This window comes from Urocitellus parryii, unplaced genomic scaffold (genome assembly GCF_045843805.1).
Source record: "Urocitellus parryii isolate mUroPar1 unplaced genomic scaffold, mUroPar1.hap1 Scaffold_62, whole genome shotgun sequence".
NCBI classification, from domain to species: Eukaryota; Metazoa; Chordata; class Mammalia; order Rodentia; family Sciuridae; genus Urocitellus; species Urocitellus parryii.
This window is the reverse complement of record NW_027554113.1, coordinates 318,789-337,368: the sequence shown is the minus strand read 5'-3', so window position 1 is coordinate 337,368 and position 18,580 is coordinate 318,789. Positions and strand designations below refer to the sequence as shown.

At 48.7% G+C, this 18,580-nt stretch overlaps 1 pseudogene; it reads right to left on the bottom strand.

The window, feature by feature from the left end:
- Nucleotides 1-207: 207 nt before the first annotated feature.
- On the bottom strand, nucleotides 208-8,111 carry LOC144252871 (RNA-binding protein 14-like; annotated as a pseudogene).
- Nucleotides 8,112-18,580: the final 10,469 nt, after the last annotated feature.

Below are 18,580 nucleotides of genomic sequence, written 5' to 3'. Positions count from 1 at the left end.
TATGGGCCAGAGTGGTTATAACCTGGGTCTGCACCCTACCTACCTCTCCCTCCTTCCCCGTGGTGCCCCATCCCCAGGATGGCCCTACATGGCGCTGGTAGCCAGAGTGCATCTGAGCTGCACTGGATGAAAGCAAGGTCCCCAACTTCCCAGAGTGTGGACGCATCTCATAAACTTGCCTTCAGCCATTAAGTGCCAAAAGGACTACTATAGACCAAAATTCACCTTGGCCACTTCAATTGTCTCATTACCGTCGCCTGCCCGATGCCCATTCCGATTACGCATGCTATTCGGGCTCCTATAATCCAGCGAGGACTTTGTCGGCGAGCGGTGGAACGAAAGCTGCGACTCTGATAAATGGCGGTAATCAGAGAGCTCGGCTAAACGCCGGTCGGAACCATACCTAGTCGAGAGAAGAAGACAGTTGGTGAATGAGACAATTGAGGGGAGGGCTCCAGATGGGCATGGGGGAGATGCCAATAGGGACAGGGAGGGTGTGATCAGATTGATCTCCAACAGTTTGGTTTCCTTGTGTCAGAAGGTTCTTCACCCTATCCAGGCCAAGAAATCAAGCCTGGGTTCAACTCATTAGGAAACCAAGCCCTCCACTGAAGCCCTCCTTTCCGAAGTGGCCAAGGTGAATTTTGGTCTATAGTCCCAAACCACAAACAAAATATCCCCACCCATGGGTCCTACACAAAGACTTTGGTTGTTTATCAACAGAACGGTGGATGAAAGCAAGGTCCCCAACTTCCCAGAGTGTGGACGCATCTCATAAACTTGCCTTCAGCCATTAAGTGTCAAAAGGACTACTCTTTCCCGCCCACCCCCACCAATACCAGGACAACAAGGTAACAGGCTTAAGAATCCCTGAGACATAGGGAAAGGGTATGAGCCATAATCCTGCAGGCAGTGGCTCCTAAGGAACCTGGGCTAGTCTAGAATGGTGACATTTTCCCAGCCTGACTGGTACCACCCCAGGCTGAGCTCTGTGCTCCACCTGAACCCTGGTGACCAGAAAAGTTCACAGACACCGACCCCCTCGGCCTCTGCACACCCCACAGGAGTAAAGGAGAAAAGACCGAGGGAGGGGCCTAAAATTCCCCTCCCATGCCAACCTCAGCCCCTTGCCCTAAGCCCCAGCTGGGGGCAGAGGCGGGGGGGCATACAGTACATTTTCGACATGGCGACAGCCTTTTTGTAGGGATCGTCGTAGCTGGCCCGGGGTGGGGAGAGGCGGGTACGCTCATAGGGCGGCGGGGTGCTGTTGGCGTTGGCAATGGCCCCCTGGGACATGGACAGGTAGGCTGCAGACGGCTGACCTGCCCCATCATAGGCATTGCCCGGCTGGCCACGGTAGGAGGCAGCAGCCTGGGGATGCTGCTGGGCAGCATAGGAAGCAGCCAATGAGGCTGATGACTGAGTGCGGTAAGGAGCTGCCAGGGTGGCAGAAGGCTGGGCCCCGTAGGCAGCTGCGGCACCATAGGAGCCAGTGGCCGCAGCAGCCGACTGAGCCCCATAGGAGCCTGACAGGCCCATCGATGCTTGGGCCCCATAACTATTCAGTTGGGTCTGGACAACTGGCTGGGCCCCATAAGAGCCAGCCATTGGGGTAGTGGCTTGTGCAGCATAGGCGGCTGGCTGGCTGGCATAGGCAGCAGCTGTGGCTGGCTGTGCCACATAAGCAGCAGGCTGGGAAGAGTAGGAAGCAGCCTGCTGTGCAGCATATGGGGCAGACTGGGCATTGTAAGAAGCCGAGGGCTGGGCATTGTAAGAAGCTGCCTGGGCTCCATAAGCTAGCGAGGAGGCTGCAGACTGGGCCCCATAGGAGGCAGCCTGAGCCCCGTAGGAGCCTAGGGAGGAAGCTGCTCCCTGGGTGTTAGGAGGAAGCAGCTGCACGAACCCCATAGGAAGAGGCAGCCTGGGCTCCATAAGAGGATGGCTGGTTACCATAGGAGGCAAGGGAGGAGCCCTGAGCCCCGTAGGAGTTGAGCGAAGAAGCTGCCACTGCCTGACCCCCATAGGAGGAGAGGGCTGACGCTGAGGGTTGGGCTCCACCATATGGGCCGAGAGAAGAAGCTGCAGCAGACTGGGAGCTAGGGCTAGCCAGCTGGCCCCTGTATGGGGCCCCAAGGGAGACAGAGGGCTGAGCGCGGTAAGAGGCTGCCTGGGCTGTCATGGGCTGAGTCCGATAGCCGACACCCAAAGAGGCAGAAGGCTGGGCCCTGTAGGCAGCTCCCAGCGACACTGAGGGCTGGGCCCGGTAGGTGGCTGGCTGGGCCGTCAGAGGAGCCACATAAGAGGCTCGGGGAGGTGAACGGCGCAGGGGGCTTCGGTCGCGACCAAAGAAGGGTGGCATGGGCTGACGGGCTCGCCCATCAAAGCCACCAGTGCTGTTGCCAAAAGCCTGTTGGTAGTCGAAGGTGGCAGAGAAGCCACCAGTTCCAGGGAATGCCGTATCCCCAGCCCCTGGTTTCTTGGTCTTGTCCCCAGACTGGATAGCCAGGCCAGGCCCCTTCTTCTGACCCTTGGTTGAGAGTTCCACGTTGATGCGCTTGCCCTTCACTTCTTTGCCGTTGAGCTGCGCGATGGCGGCTTTGGCATCTGCTTCCTTCTCCATGTGAACAAACGCATAGTCTGATAAAGCAGCAGACAGAGGGTTAGCAATTAGGGGGGCAGGGCATGCTACCCGATGGGTCCCAAATTGGATACAACAGCACCCAGCTGTTGCCAGTTACCTCCAGGCCACCAAACCCTCCTCTCCAGGAGTATGTCATAAAATATTGGCTCCCACATAACAAAGCTTCTGACTGTCCCAAAGAGTCACATTTGACTAGGGCTTTTTCCCATTCTCCCCTTTCCCCCTGCCACTTCACCCAACTCCCTGGTGAGAAAAGAAAGAGTAAAGATGAACTGCAACACAGGATAAAAATCTTCACAGCTACTTTAAGACTAAACCAGCAGACAAAACAAAGAAAGGGTTTCTGGATCACTCAATTATTCAGTGTTCTCATCCCATGCTCACCAAACACCACTGCTCACCTTTGACGCTTAGCACTCAAGCACTAGCCATTTCTCAGCCTAGATCAATTAAGGTGAAAGAGATTCAATTCAGGCAAGAGCCTACAAAGAGCAAGCAGTTCACAAAATTCCTCCAATGTAATCTCCCCTCTTTTCACATTACTTTCCAACTTTCAAAGTACTTTCATGCACACAACCTCAATTGGGCCTTATAACAATCCTGTAAGGTGGCACAACAAAGGATCATCATCTCCACTTTACTGTTGGGCAAACATGTTCAAGAATTTTTACTTTGCCCAAATCAAAGTATATCAATGTCAGGACCAGTTTTAGCTCTTCTATGCCCCATGCCCCTTTGCTACACCCATCTGTCCCTGGGACAGATTGGTGTAAGGTATAACTGTGTAGTATGAAAAAAAAATGTAAGCTTAGAAAGAGAGATTCTAGACCCTATGTACATCTACAAGGTAAGGAAAATGGAAACTAAGACCCCTCCCCCTCAGGCATATTACATCCTCCACCACTTCCTCTTTAAAGGACAGAGAGGTATACCTTATCCTTTGGAGTTCTGTTCATAGGCCAGACTGCACACAGGAAAGACCTGGTTTCTCAGCTGTGAGGCAAGAAGCTGCAATCACTGCAAGCTAGAAGGTCACCCCTGAGGCTTTCATTCAAGACCTGAATGAATTGTGTGAGGAAGAGGGACTAAGACAGGCTATAAATCTCAAAACTGAACTATTCATCTACCACAGAAGAAAACTTTAGAAAGGAAAAAAAATTCTCGGGGTTGTGTCCATACTAGAAATTGTAGAAATTGCAATGGTGCAAACAGGACCTGAACAATGAGAGGAGCTTGTCCCTGAGAAATAAAGCCCTGCAGTTAAAGGCCCTATGGTTATTTTAAGAAAAAAATCCAAATGCTGGGATCCAATCTCTGTCACATCAGTTTAAAAAATAAAAAGATACCTAGAAGAAGTTCCCAACACCCCATTTTCAAAGATATCCTTTCTATGACCTTCAAACAAGTGTCCTTATTTTTAGAAATTTTCATTTTTAAAAATAATGGAGATACCCTCACTTGCATACCCAAAGATCTATTTCTCCTAAAGAATATTATCTTTCATCTATAATAAAACATAATGTCATCTGTACACACAAACTTGGAACCTTCTAAAGATGATAAAAGAACAAAACGAACTATCACAACTCTCAAGTCTTCAACACTCCCACAGACAAAGCCTGATTCCTTATTTACCAATTATGAAAAGCTAAGCATTCCATTTCACTTGGCCACACAGTACTAGAATTATCCTCTGATCTCTCATCTTCATTCTGGGTAGCTAGCTAAAAACAGTAGCAGGTGGTCTAACGTCTCTAAAAGCAGAAACTGTGCTGACCCTCAGGAATGGCAAAACCACCTAGAGAATGCAATGACAAGCAGAAAGGCTCACTCAAGGTAAAGAGAAAACAGGAAGATCTGCTAGAGCCTGTAGGCAGACTGGGGGAGGGGGGATGAAAGGGGACAATCTCCAGGCACTGTGAGGGATTAAGGAAACACACCACATTCCTGATTATTTGGAATTCCCCCAAACATCCATTGTCTACTCCCTACATAGCTGGGTTTTATTAAGAGATCAAGGAGTAAAATTTAAAAACTGAGATTTCAGGTCTGGAGATGTAGCTCAGTAAACTGAGCTCATGCTTAATATGTGTGAGACCGTAGGTTCAATTCCCTGCACTGCAAAAAGAAAAAGCGGGATTGGTTTGATTTCACATGTTCAGTTCAACTGACAGCCCAGATGAACTATGTAACTGTTGGTGGGGGAAGATATAATTATAGCCAAATTATATCTAAGTTTCTAAGCCTGATATCTGAAAGGAATTATAACTAGGTTGTCCAAATGACTGAATCACATCAGGGTTAACTGTGTCCCATCACATTGAGTAGCCAAATTCAAGCCTAACCCCATCAACGATGCCCAGAATCCCAACTCCTTCCCAGCCATCAGAGTAGCAGAGATCCGAAGAACTCCAGGGACTCTTTTGCCTGGATAGTTAGCTCAAAGTAATCTCTCCGTTAAGACTAGCATTAAACCTAACAAGTAGTTCTGCAGATACCTCCTAATGGTCTGATGACATCACAATCCCTCTAGTACCAAAGTTAAGAGAATCCAGAAAAACAACTTTTCCTATCCTAAGATGATTTTTTAAAAACTTTGAAATTATAGAGCTCGGTATTTAAAGGATGGCTACCCACAAAAGAGAAGGGATAATTTTCCTCTTCTGACTCAGACCTCCCCTGAAGTATGCAATGGCCAAAGTCTGCAAGTGGTTCTTGAAGCTGTTCATCTTTGAATAGCCAATAGGACACAGCTGCAGAGAGTGGTTACCACTGTTGCTATGGAGATTTTTGGTCTACAAATCATATCTAAGCTCCTAGAGTAAACAAGCAACCATGTTTTTCTCCTGTGAAATAAAACAGAGCTAGCTGTCCTGTGCTTTTCAAAGACTTGACAGGGCTGAGGGTGTGGCTCAATGGTAGAGTCGCTAGCACAGCATGTAGGCCCTGAGTTTGAACCCTAGAACTGCAAACCAGAAGACCTGACAGCAAATCAAACGCTCATTCACAGTCAAGAAATAAGTAAGCTATTTATTGAGCCAGTCTCTTCTACAAATTCCCAACTTTAAATCCTAAGTTTTTTCACCCCTAAGAACTATAAAGATATCAGTGAAGGATATCAGTGCATCAGGTGCTATTGCATATAAGCCTAACAACAATGGAAGACACCTCCCTGAGGAAGTCCAAGCATTTCTGCTAACAAATGTTTACAAAGGAACAAAATGCACAAACTTTTCTCTCTAACTCTCACAGGGAATCAGCCAGAAATTCTAAAACTCATGTGAAGTTATCATGCACTTTACCACCACCACGATCACCACCACCATTCCCCCGGTCACTTAGTGTTGATCCCAAACAAATTCAAGAACATTTTTGGCTTTCTCTATCACTTGAGAACAAGCTTCTTGATCATGAGTTCCATAGAGATTGCCCCAAGTACTGATTCTAGACTTTCAATCTACCAGTCACCCTGCCTAACAACTACAGAAGAAACCTAACAGATTAATTAAACACAAAACTCTCATACCCCTTGCTGGCCAAGTACCCAATCTGACACCCTCCCACCCTTTCATTCTAAACAAAATCAAAAATCCATGCACCATACATCCTGCCTCAGAGCACCCAGCAGGAAAGCCCGATTCCGGATAGTCTCGTGGACTTGCATAACCTAAGTTGAGGAAAATAGAATGGAGTATTAATGCAGAATAAGAATTTGTTCCTAGCAAGGGACACAATGACATTTCCCCAGCTTGTGGAAAGGACAAGGAATGGCCAAAGATGTGCCTTTACCGGACAACAAATGAAATATCTTTGGTGACCATGAACAAGCAACTGCACCTATTTATTTCTCATCCTCAAAACGTCTCACACAGGGTATGAGCAGGCATGAATCCAACACCAGGAGGGCATCACATACTCCCAGGTGCATCCTTGAAAATAACAGGGCAAAGTTAATTCAGATCTGTTCCCAAGTGGAACAAAGACAGGCCACATATATACAAGGGCTGACCCATCAAATCTTCCCCAAAAGAGAAAGAACTTAGGGGATAAGAACCCAGAATATTAAAAAAGAAAAAGAAAAAAAGAAAAAGTCGACTGGGGTCCAAAAAGGAAATCAAGCCTAAATTATGGTGACACATTTTTCTCAAAGAAAAGGCAAACTAGGGATCTGCTCTGAGAATTAATTCAAGCAATGACAACTCTCAAGTAAATCGTTTCCAGACAATGTTTAAGGAAGACCTCTCACATCTCTCCCCATAATCCCCTCAGCCAAAGTATGCCCCCTTGCAAGTCGTCAAGCTTATGAAAGAATGACACTGCCCTGGGGCATCAGTTTGGCAAGTAAAGCTGTACAAAAGGGGCCCTCATAAAACAAATCTCCTTCCACAAGCAAAAAGGTCAGGGTTTCCAGCTAACAGATCTAAAATCGAGCCCAAAGGGTGGGAAAAGAGGGAAAACAGGTTTAAGGGAGTTGGACCACAGAGCTGCCACATCTAACCCATCAAATACTGAAAATACCAAAGTGGCTCGGAAGGGGCCCTTCCTGTACCCATGAGGAGACCCATGCCAAACAATACTAAGAGATCCCAGCCCGAGAAATGTCCAAGGGCCCCGTTACCTTCCGCTTGGGAGCATTCATCGGGAGGGAACACGAGGGAGGCCTTGGGGCGTCAGCCCCCACCTTTTCCCTCTTCCCTTGCTCTGACCGACGTCTGGAGAGGAAGTGGGGAAGTGGCGAAATCTTCCCCGCTCCATGATCCGGCTTGTGCCCGTCACTTCCCAATTTCCGCTCGTTGCCAGGCCCAGGAGACCAGAAGACGCGCCACCGGTACACTCGCAAGTCTCTGGCGCGTCCCCGGCCCCGTGGCTCGGCTCTCAGTGGCCGCCGCACCCTCCCAGAGCCGCTTCCTCCCACTTGGTGAACGGTGCCTGGACCGCAGGGGGGGAGGGTGGCTCTGCCCAACGCACCCCCAACACCTCTGGCCTCGCCCCAGCGCACGTCCCCACCCTGCCCAACCGCTCAGTGACCGACCCCCGGGTAAGGGGCGTGGCTAACAGGCAGAGTGCCCCGAGCGCGCCCCCGCCCCCGAGCGTGCCTCCGTGTTACCTTTTACCACGTCACACTCGATGACGCGTCCACGGCGCTCGAAGAGGCTGCGCAATTCCTGGCTCGTGCATGCAGCCGACACATTGCCCACGAAAATCTTCCAAGTGTTCAGCGGCCTTGGGCGCGACATTTCCACCACGAGCGCGCGCCCCGGCCGCAGCTCGTGGCCGTGCAAGGCCTCGATGGCGCGCAGCGCGCCTGCGTTCTCGCGCATGTGCACGAAGGCAAACTGTTTCATGACGGCGCAGCTCATGACCGTGCCGTAGGGCGCGAAGAGGGCTGCCAGCTCCTCCGGCGTTGTATCCGCCCCGTCGACGTTGCCCACGAATATCTTCATTTTGCCGCCGCAGCCGCCTTCCCGGAGAGCCGGGACAGCTCCTCCAGCGACAGCCGAGACGTCCGACCGACCGGCAGTCCTCCCCAGGAATCTATTGTACACACTTTAATATAGGCTTGTTGAGTTCTCCTTTCAACCCTGTCAGGCTTTGGATTGTGAATTCTGATGCTGTCTTATTAGGTACATACACATTTAGGATTTTTATGTCTTTCTGAACAATTAGCCCTTTTATTATTTTTTTTTATCTTTCATAGTCATTGCTCCAAAGTCTGCTTTATCTCATATTAATGTAACTATTTTAGCCTCATTTTGGTTAGTGTTAGCCTAGTAGATCTTTCTCCAGAAATTTACTTTTAAATTATCTGAGTCTTCATATTTAAAATGTGTTTCTTACAGACAACATAAAGTGCCCACCCTGAAAACTTCTTTTACTTAGTGTGTTTAGACATTTTGAAGTTATTATTGCTATAACTTGAACGAATATTCACCATATTAATATCTGTTTTCTATTGTTTGTTTTTGTTCTTTGTTTCTTTCTCTCATTATCTTTTACTGCCTTCTGTGTTTCAATTTAATACTTTATATAACTCCAAATTATCTCTTAACAGAGTTTTCTTTTTCTTAAACTTTTTAAATTGTTGACCCAGACTTAAAATATATCACTTTAACTAGCATAAGCCCATCTTCAGAGAGCACTATATCACTTCAAATGTGTCACAGGTAACTTATAATGTGTCACTTTCTATTTTTGTCATTTCTGATTTTTATGTCATTCATTTCACTTAGGCATATGCTATATTTGGCCCATATATTGTACAATTGCTGACTTAAATAGTTATCCTTCAAATCAATTAAGAATAAGAAAAATAAACCTGGTTTTAACCTTGATCCATCCCTTCTTCTTTGCTCTCCATTTCCTTACATAGGTGTGATTTTGACCTTTTTTTTATTTGCCTAGAGAACTTTTTCTTTTTTAATTAACATTTTTATAGGGCAGATCTGTTGGCCTGGAATTTCTGCAGATTTTGTTTGAGAAAAATCATATTTCTACATTTTAGAGGATTATTTTGATGGATATATATATTTCAGAGTGTTTTTTAATACTTCAAGTAGTTTGTCTAATTATTTTTTTATTTTGTGATTTCTGTTGAGAATATGTAATTACTTTCCTTGTCCCTCTAAAGATAAGTTTTGTTGTTTCCCTATGTAGGTAAGTTGTCCCTCTACAGATAATTTTTTTTTGTGTGTATATATGTATGTATGTATGTTTAGTTTTCTGCTTTTCTGTTTATTATGTTTTCTGTTTTTATGCAGTTTAAATATGATATGCCTAGACACAGATTTTTAGTAATTGTTTTCCTCTGAGTTTCCTTCATCTGGGGTTTGGCATGTCATTAATTTTAAAAATGTTTATTTTATGTTAGTTTCTTCTTTTATGGTATTTCAATGATGTGTTTATTATTCCTTTGAAAATTCTCTGTAGGTTCTTGGATTTTGTTGAGTTTTTTGTTATTTATTTTCCTTCTTTACAATTCAGTTTAGGGAGTTTCAATTGACTTGTTTTGGAGCACAGTGATTCTCCAGCTGTGCTCAGTCTATGTTGAGCTCCCAGAGGTCTGTTTCCTTGCTGTTACTCTGTGTGTGCATTTTAAATTTCTGGTTGCTCCTTTAGATACTTAGAATTTTCATCTCTCCACCTTCATTACTCAACTGTTCTTGTGTTTATCTGCTTTTATCTATTAAATTACTTTGCATATTAATAGTTATTTAAATATTATATCTGGTAATTATATAAAATATTGTCATTTTGGTTCTGAAAATTATTTTGTCATTTTAAACTGTGTTTTCATCTTGATTTTTGTGATGCCTTGTATTTGATAATTGGACCTGAAATAATGAGGCTTTTGAGGAAAGGATTCATGTTCATCAAACTAGGAGTTAGACTGTATTTCATGTTTGCTCTAGGTTTAGGTAACAGAGGCTCCACAATTCACTAATATCTTTTTGACTTTTTGTTTATCATCCCCTCTTGACTTTTGATTTCACCAAGTACTACTTCTCAACAAAAATAGCTGTCTTGTAGCACTCTTTCAGCTTATGTACTCTTTCATTACACTAGAACCTGTTGGTGTGGTAGTAAAGAAAAAGGGTAAAGGAACATTCTGTAGCTTTCTTGTTAAATCTCAGTCTTTTAGTAGGCCTCTGTTTGGTTCTGTGTCTTTCACCAGTGCTTCTCCAGGGGTCAAGCTGACCCCAGACTCTTATTAATACTGTAGCTTTCTAAATCTGTGTCCTTGATTTAGTGACAGCTATTGGCTGTATGGTTTTTATTGTTGTTGATATTGTCTTTTTAGATAAGGCAGGAAGACTAAATTGTACTAGAGTCAGGGAAGTACCCTTCCTACAGGTGGGATGTAGCTTTGGCAGAGTCCTTTTCCTTCAGAGTCATGGCCTTTGTTTTGGAGAAGTCTGTGATGTATTTCATGGTGGTTATTCTTTTCTCTCCCTGCAGAGCTACAGGGGATCTTGGACTTTCGCTATGAGAACCTACTTCTATACTAGGAAACTGTAATATTGCTTTTTTATGTATTATTTTTGTAAAGGAGAGTTAGAAACTTTTATTTGGCCTTTATTGTCATAATGTCCCTCAGGTTGTGAAGGAAGCTCTGCTACATTGCTGAGAATGTCTGTTACAACTATGCATTCACATACTGGAAGTATAAGTGCAGGAATTTTGGTGTGAATATGTCTCAAATTTTCCTACCAGTATTCATGTGGTTGGTTTTGTGCATTGCCCAATTTTTCCCTTCCCGGAAGAGTTATTTATATATCAATTGTAATTTTAATATGTTAACTAAATTTTTATCTAATTAATACACTTATTCTTTCTTCAGGTTCACATTGTTCGTTTTCTAAATTCTTGATTGGCAAATTTTGTTTCCTTCCTTTTTTCTCATTTAATATTGACATTTTTATTAAAATGAGCTTTTATATAAAATGTTCCAAAAATCATCTTCTGTTTAACTGTGGTGTTAATGTTCTATTTTATTCAAGAGTCATCTACAAGAGTATTACCAAATTACCGAGTGTTTTTCTGTCTAAGTCTGCCTATAGTTAAATCTTACACATTAATTTATGTTTTTGTTAATTTTGGTTAGCATCTGTAGAGTATGAGTTTTGTACTTACTTAAACTCTTTTTTATGGCCCCCAATTTATCATTGGATTTAGCAAAGGATGTCTAGGAACTTTAAAAGAAAGCATGGTATCTGTTAATCTACAATATATGTCTGTATGTGAATCTGTGGACTACTACTTCTGTGAATGCAAAAAGCACCACTGAATTTTTCACTTTGAGCTTAAATTTATGTTGTGTGAATTTTTAAATATTTTTTTAGTTGTAGTTGACCACAATACCTTTATTTTGTTTATTTATTTTTTGTGGTGCTGAGGATCAAACCCAGGGCCCTACATACGCTAAGCGGGCAATCTACGGCTGAGCCACAACCCCAGCCCCTGTAATGTGAATACTATCTCAATAAAATAAAAAAAAAATAAGCCATGCAGGCCATATATGCCCTGCACTCAGCCATCTAGCTGTGCCTGAGTGCTAGTACCCACTGTCCCTAGAACTCGAGCCCCACCATCCTCAGCCAGATCAGGACTCTCTGGGCTGAGGCTAAGAGCCCTACTCTCTCTCCACCTGCAGCCCCCTTCTGCTGCGTGTCCACAACTCCTCTCTACCTGATCTGCCCTCACCAGCTGCAGACGAGCTCCACCTCCTGACACTGTTACCTGCAGAGGAGACCCTGATGGCTCACCTCTGCCCACACTGTGGCTTCAGTCACTTAGCAGCAACCTCTGCACCTTTGCCCCTCACCGAGCCATTGGCAGAAGCCCTGATGACCCCCTCCCTGCCTTCCTCCTCCTTCACCAACCTTGAACAGACCCCCACCCATCAGGCATTCCTGCCCTTGGCCTGATGCTGGGGGTCCACCTCCCATCTAAGTCTGACCTTGCTTTGGGGGAAACTCTCCTGGATCTTCAGCCCCCACCTCAGCCCCTTGGCCCTTAAACATGTTCAGTCTCTCACCAGTCAGGCCAAGGGTCAATTCACCCTGACCCTGACTTTCTTCACTCTGCCTCTCTCAGACCTCCTGGTCAGTTGTCTAGGAAGAGAAGTTTGCAGGTATCTCACCCTGCATGGGCAGTGGGCTCCACCACCTTCAGGAGCAGATCCAGCACTATCCTCTGAGTCAAGGCCCTCCTCACTTGCCAACCCACTCTTGCCAGTTTTAAGGATGTACCGCAGCAGTGCAAAATAACCCATGGAATTATCCTCACCCACCCATAGGCTTTGATAGTGGCATAAGATGCAGACCTTGGCTGGGTGCAGAGTTGTCCCTCATGGTCAGTCTCTTGGACCCCAGACCCTCCACATGTGCTCACTCTACTGTCCTCCTACTGCAAGATTTGACTGTATGCAGCCAGAGGTCCTCCTGGCATGTGACCTGGCTTTCAGAAACCAGTTTCCCACCCTCTTTTCTTTCCTGCTCAGAAAAATGGAGAGAGTTCCCATAGTTCAGCAAATCCAGCTGTCTCCACCTAGGATGAGACTGGGTATTGAATCCAAGGTCACAAGTGAGGGTGACACTTGGGGAGATGCTGAGAAATTTAGCCAGCCACCACCCACCTAAAATGCACAGGAGCCAGGAAGATGATTTGGGACTGCCCTGCAGGTGCTACAGGACTCTGGTTCCCAGGTATCCCTGACCAACCTGTGGGCCACAGCTGTGCTGAGGCCTCCCAAGCCTCAACAAAGAAACCCAGAGAAAACGGACTGCAGCAGTTCTGATCAGGTGAGACTCAACCTCTCCTTGACTGGAGGGGCTGAAGGCCCACGTCCTCTTGCACACACTTGCTACCCAGACCTCAGCTGAGTCCTGGGGAACTGAATACGTGTAGTAGAGAGGCTGAGGCTGTGGAAACCCTAGGAGCCCTAATTTGGAGCACCTCTCTCTCTCTCCCTTGTCTCCAGTAGTGTGCCCAAGCCTTTCCTGTCATTCTCTGGCTGACCAATGATTTCTGTTCCTTAAGGTCTTATTTTCTTTTGTTTTCCCTGGTGCTGGGTATTGAACCCAGGCCTCATGGTAGAACATGCTGGGCAGTGCTCTACCACTAAACTACACCTTAACCTCTTAAAGTTCTAGTTTTTGTTGTTTGTTTGTTTGTTTGTGCTGGGGATTTAATACCGGCACGTGCCACAGCAGCCGACCTTTACGTTATTTTTAAGGCTCCTATCTATGGTTCAAATGCCAGTCTTGTGTGAGAACTCAAGCTGGCATTGCAGTGGGCAACAGGGGTTGGTACAATGTCTACCCCTTAGCCCATCCAGAGTCAAAGAGAGGTTGAGTCTCACCTGATTGGAACTGCTGCAGTCCATTTTCTCTGGGTTTCATGACTGTTGACTCTTCCTCCTTGAGATCCAAAGATACTCCCACTCCCAGGGATTCATCATCTGTAGACCCTCCTCAGAGACTCTGAGAATCCAGAGGCCCACCTCCCCACAAGTCCATTTCAATTCCTGCACCATCTTCTTGGGAGGGAGAAGAGGAAGGGGCAGGGGCCAGGAGAGAGGGGAGGGAATGCCTTTAGCCCTGGTGCAGGAGGCAGGATCCAGCTCTACCACCTGCCACGGCTGAGCCAAGTCCTGGCCTCTCAGAGCGTCAGTTTCCTGGGCAGGCCATCTTGACAAGCTTCATGATTTGCACAAAGAGCTGGGTAGGGAGCCCAGCATACTAACAATTTTAGTAGAAATTGTCATTATCCAGTGTGCCCTCACTGCGTCCCTGTGGTACAAGGGGAAGACAGCAGGCCTGACTGCAGACCCTGGGAAAAGGGGGCAGGAGGGAGGGGCAGTGTCCTCAGTGACCTGGGCCAGCGTCTTTCTCCAGCCTGAAGCTCCAGTAGGCGCTGCTCCTGGGCTGCCCACTGGGGCCAACTTAGGCACAGCGGATGTCAGCTAGTCCCTGAGACAGAAGAGTTAGACCAGTGGAGACCTAAGGGTTAAGCCAGGCCTGGGCACGAGGGTTAGCCCAGAGAGACTAAGGGTTAAGCCCACTGGGGCAGGCTGGGGGCAGGCCAGGGGCAGTGGCGGCGCAGCTGCCCAGACTTCCAGGATGCTCCTGGCGCCGCAGCCACCAGCCTCCGGGGACGCAGCCGGCGGCTGGGGACAGCTCCGCCAGCCAGCGCCCCCTCCCGTCGCCGTCCCCGCTTCTCTCTGGGCCCACATCCATCGTGACTGACAGGGACTGTCACACAGCGAGGCGCCCACCATTCACGCTTCTCGGCCAAGATTGAGAGGTCCTGCAGGACTGTCTGACCCATGTCCAGCCAGGGGGCTAACCTGCCTGCCAGAGGGAGGCTGCTGGCTGACCACAGTGGAGGGAAGTCCTGGGTCTGTTCAGCCCTCCCAGACCCCAGAACCTTGCCCACCATAAGCAGTCGGGGTGAGCTTGCTCCCTGGCACCTGCGCCTCCCAGCTTCCACCCACCCAGCCACACACATCCCACCCAGGCCGGGGACCTTGGAGTGGGTGGGCAGGCCAGAACCCCAAATCCCACCGGCAGCAATGCAGGGTCCCTCACCAAACACCTGGAAGTGACCAATGGCAAGTGTTACTTTGTTTATTTTTCTTAGTTGTAGATGGACACAATACCTTTTATTTTGTTTATTTTTATATGGTGCTGAGAATGGAACCTACTGCCTCATACCTGCTAAGCAAGTGCTCTACCACTGAGCCCCAGCTCCAGCCCCAGCCGGCAAGTGTTACTTTGAAGTGTGGGTGTGCAGTAGCTGGTGAGATGAGCATTGTTAAAAACAGTGGATTAGCAGGGTTGAGGACAGAGGATCTCAAGTTCAAGGCCAGCCTGGGCAACTTAGCAAGATCCTGTCTCAAAATTAAAAAATGACAAGGGCTGGGGGTGTGGCTCAGTGAGTTCAGTTCACAGTACTGCAAATTTAAAAAAAAAAAAAGGAAACCAAACAGAAACACATGGATTCAAAGAGAAGCTGATTGCTGTGGCAATTTTCAGAGGAAAGCATCCCCACTTTTTCTGTTTGGATGCTGGAGTTACACATCTGCCCCTCCATACTCCCACCTGTAGGGCCCTCAGCCTCAGCCCTAGTCAGGACGTGGGGGATGGCCATGTCCTGGTCCTGCCCTATCTGGACAGGGAGACCTTGTCTGCCTTCCCTGCCTCCTCACTCCCATCTGGCATGGCCAGCCACCCTGATGGGGCTCTTTCCTCCCCAACTGCCAGCCTCCACTTATGGAGAGGCAGGATTCTCCTTCCCACCTCCCTCTGGAGAGGAAGACAGCAAGGCGACCACCTGCCCTGCTCCCTCATCTATCACCCTGAACTGTGCTTCACAATAAAATTACTCATCCTCGGTCAGTGATAAATGAAATCAGTATAGAGGCGACCACATGGAGTGGGGGTGGGGGCTCCCCATTCAGGAGCTCCAGACCTGGGTGAGGGAAACCCAGCCAGCTGTCTTTGTGTTAATGCACAGCCTGGCCAGGGGCAAGTCAGTGGACTGTGCATGCCTGGAATGCTCCCAGGGTAAGGGATTCTGTGTGTGTGAGCTGGGGCTGGGAGGAAGCCATCTGAGGTAGAGGGTGTGGTGTGGTAGCAGGGAGGTGGCCAGACAGGCCACAGGGGACAGGAGCAGAGGGACCAGAAAAATGGGGAAGGGCAGACCCCAGCAGGAACAGCCCTCTGAGAGCCCAGCCTGGGGCTGTGGGAAGCCTGGAGCCTCCGGACCTTCAGATATCCCACAGACCTCAGCCCTGCCCACAGCCCAGCCAGGAGGACCGTGCCCTTGGTTGGCTCTTCTCTTCTGGTTTCAGTTAAAGAACCATCAGCCACGAATGCCAGAGTGCCATCCACTGGGGCTCCCGTCCAGTTAGAGGAAGACAGGATTTCTGTGGGAGTCAGAATACCACGGTTTGGATGTGTTCAGAAGCTCCAGGAACAGGATGCTTTCTGACTGGAGGATCCAGGAAGCTTCCTGGCAGAAATGGCATTCAAAACTGGCATCAAGGATGCACAGGGTTAGAAAGAGGGACCTCAGGGCTGCTCTGTGTCTCAGGCCCTGATGAGTGGTCTTCAGTGCCAGTGCCGGGTGGGGGCTTCCTGTTCTGCCACAGCAGGTGGAAGAAAGTCTATGCCCTAGAGGTAGAAAGTAGCCAGACTTGGCTGCTGCAGGGGCTGCAGCCTCCCAGCCCCTGCCCACAGAGCCCCTTCAATCTCTCCCTGGTCAATGTTCAGGAAGTCCCAGACCTAACCAAAACACCATAGCAAAATTGGATTGGCAGGGCTATAGCTCAGTAGAAGAGCGCTTGCCTAGCATGTGTGAGCACTGGGTTCCATCCTTTGTACCAGACAAAAATAAACAAATAAAATAAAGGCATTCTGTCCATCTGTACTACCAAAAAAAAGTGGGTTGGCAGCTGTTGGGGCTGAGGGTGTGTTCAGCAGGTTGCAGAGGGCATGGGGTCAGCTATGTTGTGCAGCCCAGGCACTGTGAGAGGGCTAGCTCAGAGATGAGGTGTAGCATGTATGAGGCCCTGGGTTTGATCCTCAGCACCACATAAAGATAAATAAACAAAATAACCATGGAGGGAGGGACGGAAGGGAAGAGAGAGAGAGAGAGAGAGAGAGAGAGAGAGAGAGAGAGAGAGAGAAACACCCTCACAGGTGTGCAAAGAAGCAGAAAACACAGCCCAGCAGGAAAAGAGGAAACCAGTCAACTGAAGGTGACCCAGAAATGACAGAGATGACCTGGGAGGAGACAAGTACATTGGGACATTCACTACAACTCTGTCCAGACGTTAAGAAAACAGAAAGCAGATGAAATGTGGTCAGACTTTTTGAAGCCACGCTGCCTGAAGGATGGGACTGCCCAGCATGCAGGGCTGCAGGGGCCACCCCACTCCACCTATGACACCTGCACACACCCCGGACACTCAGTACATACTAATTTTGTCTCCTTTTATCCTCATTCCCATTTTACATACTGAGGTTAGAAGAACTGACAGTCTCTCCAAGGCCACACAGCCAGGAAGTGGTGAGCAAACAGCCCTGGGCGCAAGGCCTACCCTCTAGGTTCCACATCCTCACAGAGATGAAGTGGGGCTGCAGCCCAGGAGGCACCTGGAGGGGCTTGGCAGGCAAGAGGCAGAGGTGGGTGCCAGGTCCCCATTCCTCCCACACCCCAGCTTTGCCTTAGCCTTGCACTCCCCAGCTTGGCTGGGAGCCTTGCAGGAGGGTGCGTGCTTCTGTGACAGGTAACCACCTGGTCACCATCTGGGCTGTGGCCTTGGAGTTCAGACCCCAGCCCACACACCTCAGCAGCTATACTTGGAGGTGCAGACAAAAAGCCCAGGAGACCAGTACCCCCACCCAGACCATAGCCAGCACCATCCCTTTCCTCAGGGTATCCTCAAGCCCCTGGCTGTCCTGCAGGTGATGGAGCTCTGACTGCCTAAGGCACTGTGGCTCCCAGAGGGGACTTCCTCTCCTCTCTGGCCAGGGACTAGGCAGTCTGTGCCCCTTGGAGAGCACCCTGATAAGGACCCCACCCTCCCTGGGCCAGTGCTTTGCTGGCGTGTGAGGTCTGGCTTCACTCACAGAGAGGATCTGAGGCTCAGAGCACAGCACTGCAGCTCCCATGCCTGTTGCAGTCTCCTGCTCCAGGGGTCACACTCCCAGAAGGGCTGGGTGGGGTAGTGCTGAGCCCCACCGTGAGTCTCCAAGAGAAGCAGCAGCTCAGGGCCAGCAGAGGAGGCGGGGGACCTCCGCTAGCTCCCACCAGGTCCTGGCAGCATGAGCGATGGCGGTCCGAGCGATAAGAAACTAATAATTCATGTTTCCAGCTCCCGAAGCCGGCGCCAAGGGAAGGCTGAGCCGCAGCCACCCCCACACTGGAGCAGCCGAAACCCTTTATTGCACAAATTATTAACGACCAGAGAATGAATGGCTGTAATTAGATCAGGGCTGCCAGCACTTTTCATTTCATTTATTTGTATAAATCCTAAAGTCAGGGTCTGCCCTGGGGCACAGAAAGCCAGCCTCCTGCTGGCCAGGTGCCCACCCCAGACAGAGCCAACCCTCCTCCTACCCCACCCCTGACTCCAGGGGGTGATGAGGACAGAGGGCTCCAGAGGGCTTGGGTGGGGGCCACGGGTTCATGGTCACCCATGGCAACTCCATTTGGCGGTGGGTCCCTGGGCCAGAGCCAGAGCTCTGCTGTGACTGTTCTGAGCCAGGGGCTCGCCCACGGCTGAGGGCCAGGCCTGAGACCAGGCACAAGATCTGCATCCTCAGCACAGATGGTCCAGGCTGGCCCTCTCCAAGACTCCTGCCACAGCCGTGGCCCCGCCCGACAGAGTCCCTCTCTCTCCCCCTTACACCAAACGGCAGGGCTCTCAGG